We start from the raw sequence: 21,485 nt of genomic DNA on the forward strand, positions 1-21,485 counted from the left end.
AGTAAGCTGAATTCGACATCGCGAAAAATGGGATCTTAAGTTGTTGTCTAGTGTTCTCTCTACAATTTTAGATTTGTTTTAACATCTTTAGAAATCTTGTCAAATTCCTTATTCATTGTCACGGAGACGTCACATTTTATGTCAATGGTAAACTTTAATCGACATGAGGTTTATCGCTCTCAAATAAACAGAAAATGAGTTTCCAAAATTGTGCTGTAGTGTTCTGTCAACAATTTTAGATTTCTTCTAACATCTTTATAAAACTCCTCAAATTCCAAATTGATTGTTTGTCACGGTAGGCTCTTAACGTTGATAGTACTAAGGATACTTTGTTGCCATATCCAGCAATAACTCTCATAACATGGACTGGGCGTGGTTCCATGCTGTAAGGTTAGAGAAATGCACCATTTGTTTCAGGAGTGTTACACCAGGTACTGGTTGATACTTTTGTAGCCATAGGCATCCTTTTGCAGAGGCAATTTCATAGTCTATGAAGTTTACTGAGACGTGATTATTGCTGGTTGAAAACTTTAACCCAATACCCGCCAAAGATGACTTGAAATATAGTCAGCTGAGGCAATTTTTGTTAGTCTCTAAGGAGACTTCAGATGATATGTCAATAGTAAGCTGAATTCGACATCGCGAAAAATGAGCTTCTTAAGTTGTTGTCTAGTGTTCTCTCTACAATTTTAGATTTGTTTTAACATCTTTAGAAATCTTGTCAAATTCCTTATTCATTGGTTGTCACGGAGACGTCGCATTTTATGTCAATGGTAAACTTTAATCGACATGAGGTTTATCGCTCTCAAATAAACAGAAAATGAGTTTCCAAAATTGTGCTGTAGTGTTCTGTCAACAATTTTAGATTTCTTCTAACATCTTTATAAAACTCCTCAAATTCCAAATTGATTGTTTGTCACGGTAGGCTCTTAACGTTGATAGTACTAAGGATACTTTGTTGCCATATCCAGCAATAACTCTCATAACATGGACTGGGCGTGGTTCCATGCTGTAAGGTTAGAGAAATGCACCATTTGTTTCAGGAGTGTTACACCAGGTACTGGTTGATACTTTTGTAGCCATAGGCATCCTTTTGCAGAGGCAATTTCATAGTCTATGAAGTTTACTGAGACGTGATTATTGCTGGTTGAAAACTTTAACCCAATACCCGCCAAAGATGACTTGAAATATAGTCAGCTGAGGCAATTTTTGTTAGTCTCTAAGGAGACTTCAGATGATATGTCAATAGTAAGCTGAATTCGACATCGCGAAAAATGAGATCTTAAGTTGTTGTCTAGTGTTCTCTCTACAATTTTAGATTTGTTTTAACATCTTTAGAAATCTTGTCAAATTCCTTATTCATTGGTTGTCACGGAGACGTCACATTTTATGTCAATGGTAAACTTTAATCGACATGAGGTTTATCGCTCTCAAATAAACAGAAAATGAGTTTCCAAAATTGTGCTGTAGTGTTCTGTCAACAATTTTAGATTTCTTCTAACATCTTTAGAAAACTCTTCAAATTCCAAATTGATTGTTTGTCACGGTAGGCTCTTAACGTTGATAGTACTAAGGATACTTTGTTGCCATATCCAGCAATAATATGGACTGGGCGTGGTTCCATGCTGTAAGGTTAGAAAAATGCACCATTTGTTTCAGGAGTGTTACACCAGGTACTGGTTGATACTTTTGTAGCCATAGGCATCCTTTTGCAGAGGCAATTTCATAGTCTATGAAGTTTACTGAGACGTGATTATTGCTGGTTGAAAACTTTAACCCAATACCCGCCAAAGATGACTTGAAATATAGTCAGCTGAGGCAATTTTTGTTAGTCTCTAAGGAGACTTCAGATGATATGTCAATAGTAAGCTGAATTCGACATCGCGGAAAATGAGCTTCTTAAGTTGTTGTCTAGTGTTCTCTCTACAATTTTAGATTTGTTTTAACATCTTTAGAAATCTTGTCAAATTCCTTATTCATTGGTTGTCACGGAGACGTCACATTTTATGTCAATGGTAAACTTTAATCGACATGAGGTTTATCGCTCTCAAATAAACAGAAAATGAGTTTCCAAAATTGTGCTGTAGTGTTCTGTCAACAATTTTAGATTTCTTCTAACATCTTTAGAAAACTCTTCAAATTCCAAATTGATTGTTTGTCACGGTAGGCTCTTAACGTTGATAGTACTAAGGATACTTTGTTGCCATATCCAGCAATAACTCTCATAACATGGACTGGGCGTGGTTCCATGCTGTAAGGTTAGAGAAATGCACCATTTGTTTCAGGAGTGTTACACCAGGTACTGGTTGATACTTTTGTAGCCATAGGCATCCTTTTGCAGAGGCAATTTCATAGTCTATGAAGTTTACTGAGACGTGATTATTGCTGGTTGAAAACTTTAACCCAATACCCGCCAAAGATGACTTGAAATATAGTCAGCTGAGGCAATTTTTGTTAGTCTCTAAGGAGACTTCAGATGATATGTCAATAGTAAGCTGAATTCGACATCGCGAAAAATGAGCTTCTTAAGTTGTTGTCTAGTGTTCTCTCTACAATTTTAGATTTGTTTTAACATCTTTAGAAATCTTGTCAAATTCCTTATTCATTGGTTGTCACGGAGACGTCGCATTTTATGTCAATGGTAAACTTTAATCGACATGAGGTTTATCGCTCTCAAATAAACAGAAAATTAGTTTCCAAAATTGTGCTGTAGTGTTCTGTCAACAATTTTAGATTTCTTCTAACATCTTTATAAAACTCCTCAAATTCCAAATTGATTGTTTGTCACGGTAGGCTCTTAACGTTGATAGTACTAAGGATACTTTGTTGCCATATCCAGCAATAACTCTCATAACATGGACTGGGCGTGGTTCCATGCTGTAAGGTTAGAGAAATGCACCATTTGTTTCAGGAGTGTTACACCAGGTACTGGTTGATACTTTTGTAGCCATAGGCATCCTTTTGCAGAGGCAATTTCATAGTCTATGAAGTTTACTGAGACGTGATTATTGCTGGTTGAAAACTTTAACCCAATACCCGCCAAAGATGACTTGAAATATAGTCAGCTGAGGCAATTTTTGTTAGTCTCTAAGGAGACTTCAGATGATATGTCAATAGTAAGCTGAATTCGACATCGCGAAAAATGAGATCTTAAGTTGTCGTCTAGTGTTCTCTCTACAATTTTAGATTTGTTTTAACATCTTTAGAAATCTTGTCAAATTCCTTATTCATTGGTTGTCACGGAGACGTCACATTTTATGTCAATGGTAAACTTTAATCGACATGAGGTTTATCGCTCTCAAATAAACAGAAAATGAGTTTCCAAAATTGTGCTGTAGTGTTCTGTCAACAATTTTAGATTTCTTCTAACATCTTTATAAAACTCCTCAAATTCCAAATTGATTGTTTGTCACGGTAGGCTCTTAACGTTGATAATACTAAGGATACTTTGTTGCCATATCCAGCAATAACTCTCATAACATGGACTGGGCGTGGTTCCATGCTGTAAGGTTAGAGAAATGCACCATTTGTTTCAGGAGTGTTACACCAGGTACTGGTTGATACTTTTGTAGCCATAGGCATCCTTTTGCAGAGGCAATTTCATAGTCTATGAAGTTTACTGAGACGTGATTATTGCTGGTTGAAAACTTTAACCCAATACCCGCCAAAGATAACTTGAAATATAGTCAGCTGAGGCAATTTTTGTTAGTCTCTAAGGAGACTTCAGATGATATGTCAATAGTAAGCTGAATTCGACATCGCGAAAAATGAGCTTCTTAAGTTGTTGTCTAGTGTTCTCTCTACAATTTTAGATTTTTTTTAACATCTTTAGAAATCTTGTCAAATTCCTTATTCATTGGTTGTCACGGAGACGTCGCATTTTATGTCAATGGTAAACTTTAATCGACATGAGGTTTATCGCTCTCAAATAAACAGAAAATTAGTTTCCAAAATTGTGCTGTAGTGTTCTGTCAACAATTTTAGATTTCTTCTAACATCTTTATAAAACTCCTCAAATTCCAAATTGATTGTTTGTCACGGTAGGCTCTTAACGTTGATAGTACTAAGGATACTTTGTTGCCATATCCAGCAATAACTCTCATAACATGGACTGGGCGTGGTTCCATGCTGTAAGGTTAGAGAAATGCACCATTTGTTTCAGGAGTGTTACACCAGGTACTGGTTGATACTTTTGTAGCCATAGGCATCCTTTTGCAGAGGCAATTTCATAGTCTATGAAGTTTACTGAGACGTGATTATTGCTGGTTGAAAACTTTAACCCAATACCCGCCAAAGATGACTTGAAATATAGTCAGCTGAGGCAATTTTTGTTAGTCTCTAAGGAGACTTCAGATGATATGTCAATAGTAAGCTGAATTCGACATCGCGAAAAATGAGATCTTAAGTTGTTGTCTAGTGTTCTCTCTACAATTTTAGATTTGTTTTAACATCTTTAGAAATCTTGTCAAATTCCTTATTCATTGGTTGTCACGGAGACGTCACATTTTATGTCAATGGTAAACTTTAATCGACATGAGGTTTATCGCTCTCAAATAAACAGAAAATGAGTTTCCAAAATTGTGCTGTAGTGTTCTGTCAACAATTTTAGATTTCTTCTAACATCTTTATAAAACTCCTCAAATTCCAAATTGATTGTTTGTCACGGTAGGCTCTTAACGTTGATAATACTAAGGATACTTTGTTGCCATATCCAGCAATAACTCTCATAACATGGACTGGGCGTGGTTCCATGCTGTAAGGTTAGAGAAATGCACCATTTGTTTCAGGAGTGTTACACCAGGTACTGGTTGATACTTTTGTAGCCATAGGCATCCTTTTGCAGAGGCAATTTCATAGTCTATGAAGTTTACTGAGACGTGATTATTGCTGGTTGAAAACTTTAACCCAATACCCGCCAAAGATGACTTGAAATATAGTCAGCTGAGGCAATTTTTGTTAGTCTCTAAGGAGACTTCAGATGATATGTCAATAGTAAGCTGAATTCGACATCGCGGAAAATGAGCTTCTTAAGTTGTTGTCTAGTGTTCTCTCTACAATTTTAGATTTGTTTTAACATCTTTAGAAATCTTGTCAAATTCCTTATTCATTGGTTGTCACGGAGACGTCACATTTTATGTCAATGGTAAACTTTAATCGACATGAGGTTTATCGCTCTCAAATAAACAGAAAATGAGTTTCCAAAATTGTGCTGTAGTGTTCTGTCAACAATTTTAGATTTCTTCTAACATCTTTATAAAACTCCTCAAATTCCAAATTGATTGTTTGTCACGGTAGGCTCTTAACGTTGATAGTACTAAGGATACTTTGTTGCCATATCCAGCAATAACTCTCATAACATGGACTGGGCGTGGTTCCATGCTGTAAGGTTAGAGAAATGCACCATTTGTTTCAGGAGTGTTACACCAGGTACTGGTTGATACTTTTGTAGCCATAGGCATCCTTTTGCAGAGGCAATTTCATAGTCTATGAAGTTTACTGAGACGTGATTATTGCTGGTTGAAAACTTTAACCCAATACCCGCCAAAGATGACTTGAAATATAGTCAGCTGAGGCAATTTTTGTTAGTCTCTAAGGAGACTTCAGATGATATGTCAATAGTAAGCTGAATTCGACATCGCGAAAAATGAGCTTCTTAAGTTGTTGTCTAGTGTTCTCTCTACAATTTTAGATTTGTTTTAACATCTTTAGAAATCTTGTCAAATTCCTTATTCATTGGTTGTCACGGAGACGTCGCATTTTATGTCAATGGTAAACTTTAATCGACATGAGGTTTATCGCTCTCAAATAAACAGAAAATTAGTTTCCAAAATTGTGCTGTAGTGTTCTGTCAACAATTTTAGATTTCTTCTAACATCTTTATAAAACTCCTCAAATTCCAAATTGATTGTTTGTCACGGTAGGCTCTTAACGTTGATAGTACTAAGGATACTTTGTTGCCATATCCAGCAATAACTCTCATAACATGGACTGGGCGTGGTTCCATGCTGTAAGGTTAGAGAAATGCACCATTTGTTTCAGGAGTGTTACACCAGGTACTGGTTGATACTTTTGTAGCCATAGGCATCCTTTTGCAGAGGCAATTTCATAGTCTATGAAGTTTACTGAGACGTGATTATTGCTGGTTGAAAACTTTAACCCAATACCCGCCAAAGATGACTTGAAATATAGTCAGCTGAGGCAATTTTTGTTAGTCTCTAAGGAGACTTCAGATGATATGTCAATAGTAAGCTGAATTCGACATCGCGAAAAATGAGATCTTAAGTTGTTGTCTAGTGTTCTCTCTACAATTTTAGATTTGTTTTAACATCTTTAGAAATCTTGTCAAATTCCTTATTCATTGGTTGTCACGGAGACGTCACATTTTATGTCAATGGTAAACTTTAATCGACATGAGGTTTATCGCTCTCAAATAAACAGAAAATGAGTTTCCAAAATTGTGCTGTAGTGTTCTGTCAACAATTTTAGATTTCTTCTAACATCTTTATAAAACTCCTCAAATTCCAAATTGATTGTTTGTCACGGTAGGCTCTTAACGTTGATAATACTAAGGATACTTTGTTGCCATATCCAGCAATAACTCTCATAACATGGACTGGGCGTGGTTCCATGCTGTAAGGTTAGAGAAATGCACCATTTGTTTCAGGAGTGTTACACCAGGTACTGGTTGATACTTTTGTAGCCATAGGCATCCTTTTGCAGAGGCAATTTCATAGTCTATGAAGTTTACTGAGACGTGATTATTGCTGGTTGAAAACTTTAACCCAATACCCGCCAAAGATAACTTGAAATATAGTCAGCTGAGGCAATTTTTGTTAGTCTCTAAGGAGACTTCAGATGATATGTCAATAGTAAGCTGAATTCGACATCGCGAAAAATGAGCTTCTTAAGTTGTTGTCTAGTGTTCTCTCTACAATTTTAGATTTTTTTTAACATCTTTAGAAATCTTGTCAAATTCCTTATTCATTGGTTGTCACGGAGACGTCGCATTTTATGTCAATGGTAAACTTTAATCGACATGAGGTTTATCGCTCTCAAATAAACAGAAAATTAGTTTCCAAAATTGTGCTGTAGTGTTCTGTCAACAATTTTAGATTTCTTCTAACATCTTTATAAAACTCCTCAAATTCCAAATTGATTGTTTGTCACGGTAGGCTCTTAACGTTGATAGTACTAAGGATACTTTGTTGCCATATCCAGCAATAACTCTCATAACATGGACTGGGCGTGGTTCCATGCTGTAAGGTTAGAGAAATGCACCATTTGTTTCAGGAGTGTTACACCAGGTACTGGTTGATACTTTTGTAGCCATAGGCATCCTTTTGCAGAGGCAATTTCATAGTCTATGAAGTTTACTGAGACGTGATTATTGCTGGTTGAAAACTTTAACCCAATACCCGCCAAAGATGACTTGAAATATAGTCAGCTGAGGCAATTTTTGTTAGTCTCTAAGGAGACTTCAGATGATATGTCAATAGTAAGCTGAATTCGACATCGCGAAAAATGAGATCTTAAGTTGTTGTCTAGTGTTCTCTCTACAATTTTAGATTTGTTTTAACATCTTTAGAAATCTTGTCAAATTCCTTATTCATTGGTTGTCACGGAGACGTCACATTTTATGTCAATGGTAAACTTTAATCGACATGAGGTTTATCGCTCTCAAATAAACAGAAAATGAGTTTCCAAAATTGTGCTGTAGTGTTCTGTCAACAATTTTAGATTTCTTCTAACATCTTTATAAAACTCCTCAAATTCCAAATTGATTGTTTGTCACGGTAGGCTCTTAACGTTGATAATACTAAGGATACTTTGTTGCCATATCCAGCAATAACTCTCATAACATGGACTGGGCGTGGTTCCATGCTGTAAGGTTAGAGAAATGCACCATTTGTTTCAGGAGTGTTACACCAGGTACTGGTTGATACTTTTGTAGCCATAGGCATCCTTTTGCAGAGGCAATTTCATAGTCTATGAAGTTTACTGAGACGTGATTATTGCTGGTTGAAAACTTTAACCCAATACCCGCCAAAGATGACTTGAAATATAGTCAGCTGAGGCAATTTTTGTTAGTCTCTAAGGAGACTTCAGATGATATGTCAATAGTAAGCTGAATTCGACATCGCGGAAAATGAGCTTCTTAAGTTGTTGTCTAGTGTTCTCTCTACAATTTTAGATTTGTTTTAACATCTTTAGAAATCTTGTCAAATTCCTTATTCATTGGTTGTCACGGAGACGTCACATTTTATGTCAATGGTAAACTTTAATCGACATGAGGTTTATCGCTCTCAAATAAACAGAAAATGAGTTTCCAAAATTGTGCTGTAGTGTTCTGTCAACAATTTTAGATTTCTTCTAACATCTTTATAAAACTCCTCAAATTCCAAATTGATTGTTTGTCACGGTAGGCTCTTAACGTTGATAGTACTAAGGATACTTTGTTGCCATATCCAGCAATAACTCTCATAACATGGACTGGGCGTGGTTCCATGCTGTAAGGTTAGAGAAATGCACCATTTGTTTCAGGAGTGTTACACCAGGTACTGGTTGATACTTTTGTAGCCATAGGCATCCTTTTGCAGAGGCAATTTCATAGTCTATGAAGTTTACTGAGACGTGATTATTGCTGGTTGAAAACTTTAACCCAATACCCGCCAAAGATGACTTGAAATATAGTCAGCTGAGGCAATTTTTGTTAGTCTCTAAGGAGACTTCAGATGATATGTCAATAGTAAGCTGAATTCGACATCGCGAAAAATGAGCTTCTTAAGTTGTTGTCTAGTGTTCTCTCTACAATTTTAGATTTGTTTTAACATCTTTAGAAATCTTGTCAAATTCCTTATTCATTGGTTGTCACGGAGACGTCGCATTTTATGTCAATGGTAAACTTTAATCGACATGAGGTTTATCGCTCTCAAATAAACAGAAAATGAGTTTCCAAAATTGTGCTGTAGTGTTCTGTCAACAATTTTAGATTTCTTCTAACATCTTTATAAAACTCCTCAAATTCCAAATTGATTGTTTGTCACGGTAGGCTCTTAACGTTGATAGTACTAAGGATACTTTGTTGCCATATCCAGCAATAACTCTCATAACATGGACTGGGCGTGGTTCCATGCTGTAAGGTTAGAGAAATGCACCATTTGTTTCAGGAGTGTTACACCAGGTACTGGTTGATACTTTTGTAGCCATAGGCATCCTTTTGCAGAGGCAATTTCATAGTCTATGAAGTTTACTGAGACGTGATTATTGCTGGTTGAAAACTTTAACCCAATACCCGCCAAAGATGACTTGAAATATAGTCAGCTGAGGCAATTTTTGTTAGTCTCTAAGGAGACTTCAGATGATATGTCAATAGTAAGCTGAATTCGACATCGCGAAAAATGAGATCTTAAGTTGTTGTCTAGTGTTCTCTCTACAATTTTAGATTTGTTTTAACATCTTTAGAAATCTTGTCAAATTCCTTATTCATTGGTTGTCACGGAGACGTCACATTTTATGTCAATGGTAAACTTTAATCGACATGAGGTTTATCGCTCTCAAATAAACAGAAAATGAGTTTCCAAAATTGTGCTGTAGTGTTCTGTCAACAATTTTAGATTTCTTCTAACATCTTTAGAAAACTCTTCAAATTCCAAATTGATTGTTTGTCACGGTAGGCTCTTAACGTTGATAGTACTAAGGATACTTTGTTGCCATATCCAGCAATAATATGGACTGGGCGTGGTTCCATGCTGTAAGGTTAGAAAAATGCACCATTTGTTTCAGGAGTGTTACACCAGGTACTGGTTGATACTTTTGTAGCCATAGGCATCCTTTTGCAGAGGCAATTTCATAGTCTATGAAGTTTACTGAGACGTGATTATTGCTGGTTGAAAACTTTAACCCAATACCCGCCAAAGATGACTTGAAATATAGTCAGCTGAGGCAATTTTTGTTAGTCTCTAAGGAGACTTCAGATGATATGTCAATAGTAAGCTGAATTCGACATCGCGAAAAATGAGATCTTAAGTTGTTGTCTAGTGTTCTCTCTACAATTTTAGATTTGTTTTAACATCTTTAGAAATCTTGTCAAATTCCTTATTCATTGGTTGTCACGGAGACGTCACATTTTATGTCAATGGTAAACTTTAATCGACATGAGGTTTATCGCTCTCAAATAAACAGAAAATGAGTTTCCAAAATTGTGCTGTAGTGTTCTGTCAACAATTTTAGATTTCTTCTAACATCTTTATAAAACTCCTCAAATTCCAAATTGATTGTTTGTCACGGTAGGCTCTTAACGTTGATAATACTAAGGATACTTTGTTGCCATATCCAGCAATAACTCTCATAACATGGACTGGGCGTGGTTCCATGCTGTAAGGTTAGAGAAATGCACCATTTGTTTCAGGAGTGTTACACCAGGTACTGGTTGATACTTTTGTAGCCATAGGCATCCTTTTGCAGAGGCAATTTCATAGTCTATGAAGTTTACTGAGACGTGATTATTGCTGGTTGAAAACTTTAACCCAATACCCGCCAAAGATGACTTGAAATATAGTCAGCTGAGGCAATTTTTGTTAGTCTCTAAGGAGACTTCAGATGATATGTCAATAGTAAGCTGAATTCGACATCGCGAAAAATGAGCTTCTTAAGTTGTTGTCTAGTGTTCTCTCTACAATTTTAGATTTGTTTTAACATCTTTAGAAATCTTGTCAAATTCCTTATTCATTGGTTGTCACGGAGACGTCGCATTTTATGTCAATGGTAAACTTTAATCGACATGAGGTTTATCGCTCTCAAATAAACAGAAAATGAGTTTCCAAAATTGTGCTGTAGTGTTCTGTCAACAATTTTAGATTTCTTCTAACATCTTTATAAAACTCCTCAAATTCCAAATTGATTGTTTGTCACGGTAGGCTCTTAACGTTGATAGTACTAAGGATACTTTGTTGCCATATCCAGCAATAACTCTCATAACATGGACTGGGCGTGGTTCCATGCTGTAAGGTTAGAGAAATGCACCATTTGTTTCAGGAGTGTTACACCAGGTACTGGTTGATACTTTTGTAGCCATAGGCATCCTTTTGCAGAGGCAATTTCATAGTCTATGAAGTTTACTGAGACGTGATTATTGCTGGTTGAAAACTTTAACCCAATACCCGCCAAAGATGACTTGAAATATAGTCAGCTGAGGCAATTTTTGTTAGTCTCTAAGGAGACTTCAGATGATATGTCAATAGTAAGCTGAATTCGACATCGCGAAAAATGAGATCTTAAGTTGTTGTCTAGTGTTCTCTCTACAATTTTAGATTTGTTTTAACATCTTTAGAAATCTTGTCAAATTCCTTATTCATTGGTTGTCACGGAGACGTCACATTTTATGTCAATGGTAAACTTTAATCGACATGAGGTTTATCGCTCTCAAATAAACAGAAAATGAGTTTCCAAAATTGTGCTGTAGTGTTCTGTCAACAATTTTAGATTTCTTCTAACATCTTTAGAAAACTCTTCAAATTCCAAATTGATTGTTTGTCACGGTAGGCTCTTAACGTTGATAGTACTAAGGATACTTTGTTGCCATATCCAGCAATAATATGGACTGGGCGTGGTTCCATGCTGTAAGGTTAGAAAAATGCACCATTTGTTTCAGGAGTGTTACACCAGGTACTGGTTGATACTTTTGTAGCCATAGGCATCCTTTTGCAGAGGCAATTTCATAGTCTATGAAGTTTACTGAGACGTGATTATTGCTGGTTGAAAACTTTAACCCAATACCCGCCAAAGATGACTTGAAATATAGTCAGCTGAGGCAATTTTTGTTAGTCTCTAAGGAGACTTCAGATGATATGTCAATAGTAAGCTGAATTCGACATCGCGAAAAATGAGATCTTAAGTTGTTGTCTAGTGTTCTCTCTACAATTTTAGATTTGTTTTAACATCTTTAGAAATCTTGTCAAATTCCTTATTCATTGGTTGTCACGGAGACGTCACATTTTATGTCAATGGTAAACTTTAATCGACATGAGGTTTATCGCTCTCAAATAAACAGAAAATGAGTTTCCAAAATTGTGCTGTAGTGTTCTGTCAACAATTTTAGATTTCTTCTAACATCTTTATAAAACTCCTCAAATTCCAAATTGATTGTTTGTCACGGTAGGCTCTTAACGTTGATAATACTAAGGATACTTTGTTGCCATATCCAGCAATAACTCTCATAACATGGACTGGGCGTGGTTCCATGCTGTAAGGTTAGAGAAATGCACCATTTGTTTCAGGAGTGTTACACCAGGTACTGGTTGATACTTTTGTAGCCATAGGCATCCTTTTGCAGAGGCAATTTCATAGTCTATGAAGTTTACTGAGACGTGATTATTGCTGGTTGAAAACTTTAACCCAATACCCGCCAAAGATGACTTGAAATATAGTCAGCTGAGGCAATTTTTGTTAGTCTCTAAGGAGACTTCAGATGATATGTAAATAGTAAGCTGAATTCGACATCGCGGAAAATGAGCTTCTTAAGTTGTTGTCTAGTGTTCTCTCTACAATTTTAGATTTGTTTTAACATCTTTAGAAATCTTGTCAAATTCCTTATTCATTGGTTGTCACGGAGACGTCGCATTTTATGTCAATGGTAAACTTTAATCGACATGAGGTTTATCGCTCTCAAATAAACAGAAAATGAGTTTCCAAAATTGTGCTGTAGTGTTCTGTCAACAATTTTAGATTTCTTCTAACATCTTTATAAAACTCCTCAAATTCCAAATTGATTGTTTGTCACGGTAGGCTCTTAACGTTGATAGTACTAAGGATACTTTGTTGCCATATCCAGCAATAACTCTCATAACATGGACTGGGCGTGGTTCCATGCTGTAAGGTTAGAGAAATGCACCATTTGTTTCAGGAGTGTTACACCAGGTACTGGTTGATACTTTTGTAGCCATAGGCATCCTTTTGCAGAGGCAATTTCATAGTCTATGAAGTTTACTGAGACGTGATTATTGCTGGTTGAAAACTTTAACCCAATACCCGCCAAAGATGACTTGAAATATAGTCAGCTGAGGCAATTTTTGTTAGTCTCTAAGGAGACTTCAGATGATATGTCAATAGTAAGCTGAATTCGACATCGCGAAAAATGAGCTTCTTAAGTTGTTGTCTAGTGTTCTCTCTACAATTTTAGATTTGTTTTAACATCTTTAGAAATCTTGTCAAATTCCTTATTCATTGGTTGTCACGGAGACGTCGCATTTTATGTCAATGGTAAACTTTAATCGACATGAGGTTTATCGCTCTCAAATAAACAGAAAATTAGTTTCCAAAATTGTGCTGTAGTGTTCTGTCAACAATTTTAGATTTCTTCTAACATCTTTATAAAACTCCTCAAATTCCAAATTGATTGTTTGTCACGGTAGGCTCTTAACGTTGATAGTACTAAGGATACTTTGTTGCCATATCCAGCAATAACTCTCATAACATGGACTGGGCGTGGTTCCATGCTGTAAGGTTAGAGAAATGCACCATTTGTTTCAGGAGTGTTACACCAGGTACTGGTTGATACTTTTGTAGCCATAGGCATCCTTTTGCAGAGGCAATTTCATAGTCTATGAAGTTTACTGAGACGTGATTATTGCTGGTTGAAAACTTTAACCCAATACCCGCCAAAGATGACTTGAAATATAGTCAGCTGAGGCAATTTTTGTTAGTCTCTAAGGAGACTTCAGATGATATGTCAATAGTAAGCTGAATTCGACATCGCGAAAAATGAGATCTTAAGTTGTTGTCTAGTGTTCTCTCTACAATTTTAGATTTGTTTTAACATCTTTAGAAATCTTGTCAAATTCCTTATTCATTGGTTGTCACGGAGACGTCACATTTTATGTCAATGGTAAACTTTAATCGACATGAGGTTTATCGCTCTCAAATAAACAGAAAATGAGTTTCCAAAATTGTGCTGTAGTGTTCTGTCAACAATTTTAGATTTCTTCTAACATCTTTATAAAACTCCTCAAATTCCAAATTGATTGTTTGTCACGGTAGGCTCTTAACGTTGATAGTACTAAGGATACTTTGTTGCCATATCCAGCAATAACTCTCATAACATGGACTGGGCGTGGTTCCATGCTGTAAGGTTAGAGAAATGCACCATTTGTTTCAGGAGTGTTACACCAGGTACTGGTTGATACTTTTGTAGCCATAGGCATCCTTTTGCAGAGGCAATTTCATAGTCTATGAAGTTTACTGAGACGTGATTATTGCTGGTTGAAAACTTTAACCCAATACCCGCCAAAGATGACTTGAAATATAGTCAGCTGAGGCAATTTTTGTTAGTCTCTAAGGAGACTTCAGATGATATGTCAATAGTAAGCTGAATTCGACATCGCGAAAAATGAGCTTCTTAAGTTGTTGTCTAGTGTTCTCTCTACAATTTTAGATTTGTTTTAACATCTTTAGAAATCTTGTCAAATTCCTTATTCATTGGTTGTCACGGAGACGTCGCATTTTATGTCAATGGTAAACTTTAATCGACATGAGGTTTATCGCTCTCAAATAAACAGAAAATTAGTTTCCAAAATTGTGCTGTAGTGTTCTGTCAACAATTTTAGATTTCTTCTAACATCTTTATAAAACTCCTCAAATTCCAAATTGATTGTTTGTCACGGTAGGCTCTTAACGTTGATAGTACTAAGGATACTTTGTTGCCATATCCAGCAATAACTCTCATAACATGGACTGGGCGTGGTTCCATGCTGTAAGGTTAGAGAAATGCACCATTTGTTTCAGGAGTGTTACACCAGGTACTGGTTGATACTTTTGTAGCCATAGGCATCCTTTTGCAGAGGCAATTTCATAGTCTATGAAGTTTACTGAGACGTGATTATTGCTGGTTGAAAACTTTAACCCAATACCCGCCAAAGATGACTTGAAATATAGTCAGCTGAGGCAATTTTTGTTAGTCTCTAAGGAGACTTCAGATGATATGTCAATAGTAAGCTGAATTCGACATCGCGAAAAATGAGATCTTAAGTTGTTGTCTAGTGTTCTCTCTACAATTTTAGATTTGTTTTAACATCTTTAGAAATCTTGTCAAATTCCTTATTCATTGGTTGTCACGGAGACGTCACATTTTATGTCAATGGTAAACTTTAATCGACATGAGGTTTATCGCTCTCAAATAAACAGAAAATGAGTTTCCAAAATTGTGCTGTAGTGTTCTGTCAACAATTTTAGATTTCTTCTAACATCTTTATAAAACTCCTCAAATTCCAAATTGATTGTTTGTCACGGTAGGCTCTTAACGTTGATAATACTAAGGATACTTTGTTGCCATATCCAGCAATAACTCTCATAACATGGACTGGGCGTGGTTCCATGCTGTAAGGTTAGAGAAATGCACCATTTGTTTCAGGAGTGTTACACCAGGTACTGGTTGATACTTTTGTAGCCATAGGCATCCTTTTGCAGAGGCAATTTCATAGTCTATGAAGTTTACTGAGACGTGATTATTGCTGGTTGAAAACTTTAACCCAATACCCGCCAAAGATGACTTGAAATATAGTCAGCTGAGGCAATTTTTGTTAGTCTCTAAGGAGACTTCAGATGATATGTCAATAGTAAGCTGAATTCGACATCGCGGAAAATGAGCTTCTTAAGTTGTTGTCTAGTGTTCTCTCTACAATTTTAGATTTGTTTTAACATCTTTAGAAATCTTGTCAAATTCCTTATTCATTGGTTGTCACGGAGACGTCACATTTTATGTCAATGGTAAACTTTAATCGACATGAGGTTTATCGCTCTCAAATAAACAGAAAATGAGTTTCCAAAATTGTGCTGTAGTGTTCTGTCAACAATTTTAGATTTCTTCTAACATCTTTAGAAAACTCTTCAAATTCCAAATTGATTGTTTGTCACGGTAGGCTCTTAACGTTGATAGTACTAAGGATACTTTGTTGCCATATCCAGCAATAACTCTCATAACATGGACTGGGCGTGGTTCCATGCTGTAAGGTTAGAGAAATGCACCATTTGTTTCAGGAGTGTTACACCAGGTACTGGTTGATACTTTTGTAGCCATAGGCATCCTTTTGCAGAGGCAATTTCATAGTCTATGAAGTTTACTGAGACGTGATTATTGCTGGTTGAAAACTTTAACCCAATACCCGCCAAAGATGACTTGAAATATAGTCAGCTGAGGCAATTTTTGTTAGTCTCTAAGGAGACTTCAGATGATATGTCAATAGTAAGCTGAATTCGACATCGCGAAAAATGAGCTTCTTAAGTTGTTGTCTAGTGTTCTCTCTACAATTTTAGATTTGTTTTAACATCTTTAGAAATCTTGTCAAATTCCTTATTCATTGGTTGTCACGGAGACGTCGCATTTTATGTCAATGGTAAACTTTAATCGACATGAGGTTTATCGCTCTCAAATAAACAGAAAATTAGTTTCCAAAATTGTGCTGTAGTGTTCTGTCAACAATTTTAGATTTCTTCTAACATCTTTATAAAACTCCTCAAATTCCAAATTGATTGTTTGTCACGGTAGGCTCTTAACGTTGATAGTACTAAGGATACTTTGTTGCCATATCCAGCAATAACTCTCATAACATGGACTGGGCGTGGTTCCATGCTGTAAGGTTAGAGAAATGCACCATTTGTTTCAGGAGTGTTACACCAGGTACTGGTTGATACTTTTGTAGCCATAGGCATCCTTTTGCAGAGGCAATTTCATAGTCTATGAAGTTTACTGAGACGTGATTATTGCTGGTTGAAAACTTTAACCCAATACCCGCCAAAGATGACTTGAAATATAGTCAGCTGAGGCAATTTTTGTTAGTCTCTAAGGAGACTTCAGATGATATGTCAATAGTAAGCTGAATTCGACATCGCGAAAAATGAGATCTTAAGTTGTTGTCTAGTGTTCTCTCTACAATTTTAGATTTGTTTTAACATCTTTAGAAATCTTGTCAAATTCCTTATTCATTGGTTGTCACGGAGACGTCACATTTTATGTCAATGGTAAACTTTAATCGACATGAGGTTTATCGCTCTCAAATAAACAGAAAATGAGTTTCCAAAATTGTGCTGTAGTGTTCTGTCAACAATTTTAGATTTCTTCTAACATCTTTATAAAACTCCTCAAATTCCAAATTGATTGTTTGTCACGGTAGGCTCTTAACGTTGATAGTACTAAGGATACTTTGTTGCCATATCCAGCAATAACTCTCATAACATGGACTGGGCGTGGTTCCATGCTGTAAGGTTAGAGAAATGCACCATTTGTTTCAGGAGTGTTACACCAGGTACTGGTTGATACTTTTGTAGCCATAGGCATCCTTTTGCAGAGGCAATTTCATAGTCTATGAAGTTTACTGAGACGTGATTATTGCTGGTTGAAAACTTTAACCCAATACCCGCCAAAGATGACTTGAAATATAGTCAGCTGAGGCAATTTTTGTTAGTCTCTAAGGAGACTTCAGATGATATGTCAATAGTAAGCTGAATTCGACATCGCGAAAAATGAGCTTCTTAAGTTGTTGTCTAGTGTTCTCTCTACAATTTTAGATTTGTTTTAACATCTTTAGAAATCTTGTCAAATTCCTTATTCATTGGTTGTCACGGAGACGTCGCATTTTATGTCAATGGTAAACTTTAATCGACATGAGGTTTATCGCTCTCAAATAAACAGAAAATTAGTTTCCAAAATTGTGCTGTAGTGTTCTGTCAACAATTTTAGATTTCTTCTAACATCTTTATAAAACTCCTCAAATTCCAAATTGATTGTTTGTCACGGTAGGCTCTTAACGTTGATAGTACTAAGGATACTTTGTTGCCATATCCAGCAATAACTCTCATAACATGGACTGGGCGTGGTTCCATGCTGTAAGGTTAGAGAAATGCACCATTTGTTTCAGGAGTGTTACACCAGGTACTGGTTGATACTTTTGTAGCCATAGGCATCCTTTTGCAGAGGCAATTTCATAGTCTATGAAGTTTACTGAGACGTGATTATTGCTGGTTGAAAACTTTAACCCAATACCCGCCAAAGATGACTTGAAATATAGTCAGCTGAGGCAATTTTTGTTAGTCTCTAAGGAGACTTCAGATGATATGTCAATAGTAAGCTGAATTCGACATCGCGAAAAATGAGATCTTAAGTTGTTGTCTAGTGTTCTCTCTACAATTTTAGATTTGTTTTAACATCTTTAGAAATCTTGTCAAATTCCTTATTCATTGGTTGTCACGGAGACGTCACATTTTATGTCAATGGTAAACTTTAATCGACATGAGGTTTATCGCTCTCAAATAAACAGAAAATGAGTTTCCAAAATTGTGCTGTAGTGTTCTGTCAACAATTTTAGATTTCTTCTAACATCTTTATAAAACTCCTCAAATTCCAAATTGATTGTTTGTCACGGTAGGCTCTTAACGTTGATAATACTAAGGATACTTTGTTGCCATATCCAGCAATAACTCTCATAACATGGACTGGGCGTGGTTCCATGCTGTAAGGTTAGAGAAATGCACCATTTGTTTCAGGAGTGTTACACCAGGTACTGGTTGATACTTTTGTAGCCATAGGCATCCTTTTGCAGAGGCAATTTCATAGTCTATGAAGTTTACTGAGACGTGATTATTGCTGGTTGAAAACTTTAACCCAATACCCGCCAAAGATAACTTGAAATATAGTCAGCTGAGGCAATTTTTGTTAGTCTCTAAGGAGACTTCAGATGATATGTCAATAGTAAGCTGAATTCGACATCGCGAAAAATGAGCTTCTTAAGTTGTTGTCTAGTGTTCTCTCTACAATTTTAGATTTTTTTTAACATCTTTAGAAATCTTGTCAAATTCCTTATTCATTGGTTGTCACGGAGACGTCGCATTTTATGTCAATGGTAAACTTTAATCGACATGAGGTTTATCGCTCTCAAATAAACAGAAAATTAGTTTCCAAAATTGTGCTGTAGTGTTCTGTCAACAATTTTAGATTTCTTCTAACATCTTTATAAAACTCCTCAAATTCCAAATTGATTGTTTGTCACGGTAGGCTCTTAACGTTGATAGTACTAAGGATACTTTGTTGCCATATCCAGCAATAACTCTCATAACATGGACTGGGCGTGGTTCCATGCTGTAAGGTTAGAGAAATGCACCATTTGTTTCAGGAGTGTTACACCAGGTACTGGTTGATACTTTTGTAGCCATAGGCATCCTTTTGCAGAGGCAATTTCATAGTCTATGAAGTTTACTGAGACGTGATTATTGCTGGTTGAAAACTTTAACCCAATACCCGCCAAAGATGACTTGAAATATAGTCAGCTGAGGCAATTTTTGTTAGTCTCTAAGGAGACTTCAGATGATATGTCAATAGTAAGCTGAATTCGACATCGCGAAAAATGAGATCTTAAGTTGTTGTCTAGTGTTCTCTCTACAATTTTAGATTTGTTTTAACATCTTTAGAAATCTTGTCAAATTCCTTATTCATTGGTTGTCACGGAGACGTCACATTTTATGTCAATGGTAAACTTTAATCGACATGAGGTTTATCGCTCTCAAATAAACAGAAAATGAGTTTCCAAAATTGTGCTGTAGTGTTCTGTCAACAATTTTAGATTTCTTCTAACATCTTTATAAAACTCCTCAAATTCCAAATTGATTGTTTGTCACGGTAGGCTCTTAACGTTGATAATACTAAGGATACTTTGTTGCCATATCCAGCAATAACTCTCATAACATGGACTGGGCGTGGTTCCATGCTGTAAGGTTAGAGAAATGCACCATTTGTTTCAGGAGTGTTACACCAGGTACTGGTTGATACTTTTGTAGCCATAGGCATCCTTTTGCAGAGGCAATTTCATAGTCTATGAAGTTTACTGAGACGTGATTATTGCTGGTTGAAAACTTTAACCCAATACCCGCCAAAGATGACTTGAAATATAGTCAGCTGAGGCAATTTTTGTTAGTCTCTAAGGAGACTTCAGATGATATGTCAATAGTAAGCTGAATTCGACATCGCGGAAAATGAGCTTCTTAAGTTGTTGTCTAGTGTTCTCTCTACAATTTTAGATTTGTTTTAACATCTTTAGAAATCTTGTCAAATTCCTTATTCATTGGTTGTCACGGAGACGTCACATTTTATGTCAATGGTAAACTTTAATCGACATGAGGTTTATCGCTCTCAAATAAACAGAAAATGAGTTTCCAAAATTGTGCTGTAGTGTTCTGTCAACAATTTTAGATTTCTTCTAACATCTTTATAAAACTCCTCAAATTCCAAATTGATTGTTTGTCACGGTAGGCTCTTAACGTTGATAGTACTAAGGATACTTTGTTGCCATATCCAGCAATAATATGGACTGGGCGTGGTTCCATGCTGTAAGGTTAGAAAAATGCACCATTTGTTTCAGGAGTGTTACACCAGGTACTGGTTGATACTTTTGTAGCCATAGGCATCCTTTTGCAGAGGCAATTTCATAGTCTATGAAGTTTACTGAGACGTGATTATTGCTGGTTGAAAACTTTAACCCAATACCCGCCAAAGATGACTTGAAATATAGTCAGCTGAGGCAATTTTTGTTAGTCTCTAAGGAGACTTCAGATGATATGTCAATAGTAAGCTGAATTCGACATCGCGAAAAATGAGATCTTAAGTTGTTGTCTAGTGTTCTCTCTACAATTTTAGATTTGTTTTAACATCTTTAGAAATCTTGTCAAATTCCTTATTCATTGGTTGTCACGGAGACGTCACATTTTATGTCAATGGTAAACTTTAATCGACATGAGGTTTATCGCTCTCAAATAAACAGAAAATGAGTTTCCAAAATTGTGCTGTAGTGTTCTGTCAACAATTTTAGATTTCTTCTAACATCTTTATAAAACTCCTCAAATTCCAAATTGATTGTTTGTCACGGTAGGCTCTTAACGTTGATAATACTAAGGATACTTTGTTGCCATATCCAGCAATAACTCTCATAACATGGACTGGGCGTGGTTCCATGCTGTAAGGTTAGAGAAATGCACCATTTGTTTCAGGAGTGTTACACCAGGTACTGGTTGATACTTTTGTAGCCATAGGCATCCTTTTGCAGAGGCAATTTCATAGTCTATGAAGTTTACTGAGACGTGATTATTGCTGGTTGAAAACTTTAACCCAATACCCGCCAAAGATGACTTGAAATATAGTCAGCTGAGGCAATTTTTGTTAGTCTCTAAGGAGACTTCAGATGATATGTAAATAGTAAGCTGAATTCGACATCGCGGAAAATGAGCTTCTTAAGTTGTTGTCTAGTGTTCTCTCTACAATTTTAGATTTGTTTTAACATCTTTAGAAATCTTGTCAAATTCCTTATTCATTGGTTGTCACGGAGACGTCGCATTTTATGTCAATGGTAAACTTTAATCGACATGAGGTTTATCGCTCTCAAATAAACAGAAAATGAGTTTCCAAAATTGTGCTGTAGTGTTCTGTCAACAATTTTAGATTTCTTCTAACA

General features: G+C 36.1%; 34 non-coding genes across 34 annotated transcripts; all 34 read left to right on the forward strand.

Moving 5' to 3' along the window:
* Positions 1-461: 461 nt before the first annotated feature.
* LOC144385473 (U4 spliceosomal RNA) lies at positions 462-602 on the forward strand. Its single transcript, XR_013451734.1, has one exon. It is a non-coding gene; the product is annotated as a U4 spliceosomal RNA (small nuclear RNA).
* Positions 603-1,087: 485 nt separating this feature from the next.
* Positions 1,088-1,228, forward strand: LOC144385474 (U4 spliceosomal RNA). Its single transcript, XR_013451735.1, has one exon. It is a non-coding gene; the product is annotated as a U4 spliceosomal RNA (small nuclear RNA).
* Positions 1,229-1,703: 475 nt separating this feature from the next.
* LOC144385475 (U4 spliceosomal RNA) lies at positions 1,704-1,844 on the forward strand. The gene has a single exon (XR_013451736.1). It is a non-coding gene; the product is annotated as a U4 spliceosomal RNA (small nuclear RNA).
* A 485-nt stretch (positions 1,845-2,329) lies between these two features.
* Positions 2,330-2,470, forward strand: LOC144385476 (U4 spliceosomal RNA). Its single transcript, XR_013451737.1, has one exon. It is a non-coding gene; the product is annotated as a U4 spliceosomal RNA (small nuclear RNA).
* Positions 2,471-2,955: 485 nt separating this feature from the next.
* LOC144385477 (U4 spliceosomal RNA) lies at positions 2,956-3,096 on the forward strand. Its single transcript, XR_013451738.1, has one exon. It is a non-coding gene; the product is annotated as a U4 spliceosomal RNA (small nuclear RNA).
* Positions 3,097-3,580: 484 nt separating this feature from the next.
* LOC144385584 (U4 spliceosomal RNA) lies at positions 3,581-3,721 on the forward strand. Its single transcript, XR_013451845.1, has one exon. It is a non-coding gene; the product is annotated as a U4 spliceosomal RNA (small nuclear RNA).
* Positions 3,722-4,206: 485 nt separating this feature from the next.
* Positions 4,207-4,347, forward strand: LOC144385479 (U4 spliceosomal RNA). Its single transcript, XR_013451740.1, has one exon. It is a non-coding gene; the product is annotated as a U4 spliceosomal RNA (small nuclear RNA).
* A 484-nt stretch (positions 4,348-4,831) lies between these two features.
* On the forward strand, positions 4,832-4,972 carry LOC144385480 (U4 spliceosomal RNA). The gene has a single exon (XR_013451741.1). It is a non-coding gene; the product is annotated as a U4 spliceosomal RNA (small nuclear RNA).
* A 485-nt stretch (positions 4,973-5,457) lies between these two features.
* On the forward strand, positions 5,458-5,598 carry LOC144385481 (U4 spliceosomal RNA). Its single transcript, XR_013451742.1, has one exon. It is a non-coding gene; the product is annotated as a U4 spliceosomal RNA (small nuclear RNA).
* A 485-nt stretch (positions 5,599-6,083) lies between these two features.
* LOC144385482 (U4 spliceosomal RNA) lies at positions 6,084-6,224 on the forward strand. Its single transcript, XR_013451743.1, has one exon. It is a non-coding gene; the product is annotated as a U4 spliceosomal RNA (small nuclear RNA).
* A 484-nt stretch (positions 6,225-6,708) lies between these two features.
* LOC144385585 (U4 spliceosomal RNA) lies at positions 6,709-6,849 on the forward strand. Its single transcript, XR_013451846.1, has one exon. It is a non-coding gene; the product is annotated as a U4 spliceosomal RNA (small nuclear RNA).
* Positions 6,850-7,334: 485 nt separating this feature from the next.
* On the forward strand, positions 7,335-7,475 carry LOC144385483 (U4 spliceosomal RNA). The gene has a single exon (XR_013451744.1). It is a non-coding gene; the product is annotated as a U4 spliceosomal RNA (small nuclear RNA).
* Positions 7,476-7,959: 484 nt separating this feature from the next.
* LOC144385484 (U4 spliceosomal RNA) lies at positions 7,960-8,100 on the forward strand. Its single transcript, XR_013451745.1, has one exon. It is a non-coding gene; the product is annotated as a U4 spliceosomal RNA (small nuclear RNA).
* Positions 8,101-8,585: 485 nt separating this feature from the next.
* LOC144385485 (U4 spliceosomal RNA) lies at positions 8,586-8,726 on the forward strand. The gene has a single exon (XR_013451746.1). It is a non-coding gene; the product is annotated as a U4 spliceosomal RNA (small nuclear RNA).
* Positions 8,727-9,211: 485 nt separating this feature from the next.
* LOC144385486 (U4 spliceosomal RNA) lies at positions 9,212-9,352 on the forward strand. Its single transcript, XR_013451747.1, has one exon. It is a non-coding gene; the product is annotated as a U4 spliceosomal RNA (small nuclear RNA).
* Positions 9,353-9,827: 475 nt separating this feature from the next.
* LOC144385487 (U4 spliceosomal RNA) lies at positions 9,828-9,968 on the forward strand. The gene has a single exon (XR_013451748.1). It is a non-coding gene; the product is annotated as a U4 spliceosomal RNA (small nuclear RNA).
* A 484-nt stretch (positions 9,969-10,452) lies between these two features.
* LOC144385488 (U4 spliceosomal RNA) lies at positions 10,453-10,593 on the forward strand. The gene has a single exon (XR_013451749.1). It is a non-coding gene; the product is annotated as a U4 spliceosomal RNA (small nuclear RNA).
* A 485-nt stretch (positions 10,594-11,078) lies between these two features.
* On the forward strand, positions 11,079-11,219 carry LOC144385490 (U4 spliceosomal RNA). Its single transcript, XR_013451751.1, has one exon. It is a non-coding gene; the product is annotated as a U4 spliceosomal RNA (small nuclear RNA).
* Positions 11,220-11,694: 475 nt separating this feature from the next.
* LOC144385491 (U4 spliceosomal RNA) lies at positions 11,695-11,835 on the forward strand. Its single transcript, XR_013451752.1, has one exon. It is a non-coding gene; the product is annotated as a U4 spliceosomal RNA (small nuclear RNA).
* A 484-nt stretch (positions 11,836-12,319) lies between these two features.
* On the forward strand, positions 12,320-12,460 carry LOC144385492 (U4 spliceosomal RNA). Its single transcript, XR_013451753.1, has one exon. It is a non-coding gene; the product is annotated as a U4 spliceosomal RNA (small nuclear RNA).
* Positions 12,461-12,945: 485 nt separating this feature from the next.
* On the forward strand, positions 12,946-13,086 carry LOC144385493 (U4 spliceosomal RNA). Its single transcript, XR_013451754.1, has one exon. It is a non-coding gene; the product is annotated as a U4 spliceosomal RNA (small nuclear RNA).
* Positions 13,087-13,571: 485 nt separating this feature from the next.
* LOC144385494 (U4 spliceosomal RNA) lies at positions 13,572-13,712 on the forward strand. The gene has a single exon (XR_013451755.1). It is a non-coding gene; the product is annotated as a U4 spliceosomal RNA (small nuclear RNA).
* A 484-nt stretch (positions 13,713-14,196) lies between these two features.
* On the forward strand, positions 14,197-14,337 carry LOC144385495 (U4 spliceosomal RNA). The gene has a single exon (XR_013451756.1). It is a non-coding gene; the product is annotated as a U4 spliceosomal RNA (small nuclear RNA).
* Positions 14,338-14,822: 485 nt separating this feature from the next.
* On the forward strand, positions 14,823-14,963 carry LOC144385496 (U4 spliceosomal RNA). The gene has a single exon (XR_013451757.1). It is a non-coding gene; the product is annotated as a U4 spliceosomal RNA (small nuclear RNA).
* A 484-nt stretch (positions 14,964-15,447) lies between these two features.
* Positions 15,448-15,588, forward strand: LOC144385497 (U4 spliceosomal RNA). The gene has a single exon (XR_013451758.1). It is a non-coding gene; the product is annotated as a U4 spliceosomal RNA (small nuclear RNA).
* A 485-nt stretch (positions 15,589-16,073) lies between these two features.
* LOC144385498 (U4 spliceosomal RNA) lies at positions 16,074-16,214 on the forward strand. The gene has a single exon (XR_013451759.1). It is a non-coding gene; the product is annotated as a U4 spliceosomal RNA (small nuclear RNA).
* A 485-nt stretch (positions 16,215-16,699) lies between these two features.
* Positions 16,700-16,840, forward strand: LOC144385499 (U4 spliceosomal RNA). Its single transcript, XR_013451760.1, has one exon. It is a non-coding gene; the product is annotated as a U4 spliceosomal RNA (small nuclear RNA).
* Positions 16,841-17,324: 484 nt separating this feature from the next.
* LOC144385501 (U4 spliceosomal RNA) lies at positions 17,325-17,465 on the forward strand. The gene has a single exon (XR_013451762.1). It is a non-coding gene; the product is annotated as a U4 spliceosomal RNA (small nuclear RNA).
* A 485-nt stretch (positions 17,466-17,950) lies between these two features.
* On the forward strand, positions 17,951-18,091 carry LOC144385502 (U4 spliceosomal RNA). Its single transcript, XR_013451763.1, has one exon. It is a non-coding gene; the product is annotated as a U4 spliceosomal RNA (small nuclear RNA).
* A 484-nt stretch (positions 18,092-18,575) lies between these two features.
* Positions 18,576-18,716, forward strand: LOC144385586 (U4 spliceosomal RNA). The gene has a single exon (XR_013451847.1). It is a non-coding gene; the product is annotated as a U4 spliceosomal RNA (small nuclear RNA).
* Positions 18,717-19,201: 485 nt separating this feature from the next.
* Positions 19,202-19,342, forward strand: LOC144385503 (U4 spliceosomal RNA). Its single transcript, XR_013451764.1, has one exon. It is a non-coding gene; the product is annotated as a U4 spliceosomal RNA (small nuclear RNA).
* Positions 19,343-19,826: 484 nt separating this feature from the next.
* Positions 19,827-19,967, forward strand: LOC144385504 (U4 spliceosomal RNA). Its single transcript, XR_013451765.1, has one exon. It is a non-coding gene; the product is annotated as a U4 spliceosomal RNA (small nuclear RNA).
* A 476-nt stretch (positions 19,968-20,443) lies between these two features.
* On the forward strand, positions 20,444-20,584 carry LOC144385505 (U4 spliceosomal RNA). Its single transcript, XR_013451766.1, has one exon. It is a non-coding gene; the product is annotated as a U4 spliceosomal RNA (small nuclear RNA).
* Positions 20,585-21,068: 484 nt separating this feature from the next.
* LOC144385506 (U4 spliceosomal RNA) lies at positions 21,069-21,209 on the forward strand. Its single transcript, XR_013451767.1, has one exon. It is a non-coding gene; the product is annotated as a U4 spliceosomal RNA (small nuclear RNA).
* Positions 21,210-21,485: the final 276 nt, after the last annotated feature.

Source organism: Gasterosteus aculeatus, chromosome 12 (genome assembly GCF_964276395.1).
Source record: "Gasterosteus aculeatus chromosome 12, fGasAcu3.hap1.1, whole genome shotgun sequence".
NCBI classification, from domain to species: Eukaryota; Metazoa; Chordata; class Actinopteri; order Perciformes; family Gasterosteidae; genus Gasterosteus; species Gasterosteus aculeatus.